Consider the following 1028-nt stretch of genomic DNA (forward strand, 5'->3'; position numbering starts at 1 on the left):
TGGCAAACTAATGTGTCCGATTTTTAATATCCTGTCTAGATTTGAACTCTGGGAGATGGTGAAGAACAGGGAAACCTGGCGTGCTACAGTTCACGGGGTGGCAAAAAGTCGGACACAACTTAGCAACAGAACAACAAGTACAACATCAAGATTTAGGCTTTAGGTCATGATAAAGGTCCAGGGAACCCTAGGGGAGCCCTGGAAATGGGCCTGAATTCTCTCTGTAGAGGTTAGTGAAAAGCTATCTGGTGGAGAACAGTTGCTTTTGTTAATTTGCTTTTTTCTTTTTTTTTTTTTGATCTGAAAATTTTTACTGAGATATAATTGATATAACGTGTTAATGATGTCTCAGGTGTGCCTCATAGTGAGTTGATATTTGTGTATATTGCAAAATGATCACCCCTGCGTCTAGCTGACATCTGTCACCACGCAGTTACAAAATCTTTTTAATCTTGTAATAAGGACTTTCAAGATTTACTTTCTTAACTTTCAGATATGCAATGTGGTACTGTTCGCTGCAGGCACCGTGCCTTACCTTATACCCCATGACTTATCTCTAACTGGAAATTTGTAGTTTTAGACCCTCCTCACCTGTTTCATGTACCACCCCCGCCACCTCTGCTAAACGCCAATTGCTTTTATTTAATAACCAAGTTATTACAGTTAAGATGAGGAATCTAAAATGTTTCCATTAGAACCTACTTTATTATTTTCTTTTTGTTTATGTTAAACTTAACCTACTGTACAGCACATGGATGGCGCTAGTGGTAAAGAACCCGCCTGCCAATGCAGGACATGTAAGAGACACAGGTTCGATCCCTGTGTTGGGAAGATCCTCTGGAGGAGGGCATGGCAAACCCCTCCCGTGTTCTTGCCTGGGGACCGAGGAGCCTGGGCAGGCTACAGTCCATGGGGTCGCAAAGGGTCAGGCAGGAGTGAAGTGACTGAGCCTGCACGCATGCACAGCGCATGTTACGTGTTAATGTAACACAGCCCTGTTAATGTTACATGGCAACCTGGACAGGCGG

This window comes from Dama dama, chromosome 30 (assembly GCF_033118175.1).
Source record: "Dama dama isolate Ldn47 chromosome 30, ASM3311817v1, whole genome shotgun sequence".
Lineage (NCBI taxonomy): Eukaryota > Metazoa > Chordata > Mammalia > Artiodactyla > Cervidae > Dama > Dama dama.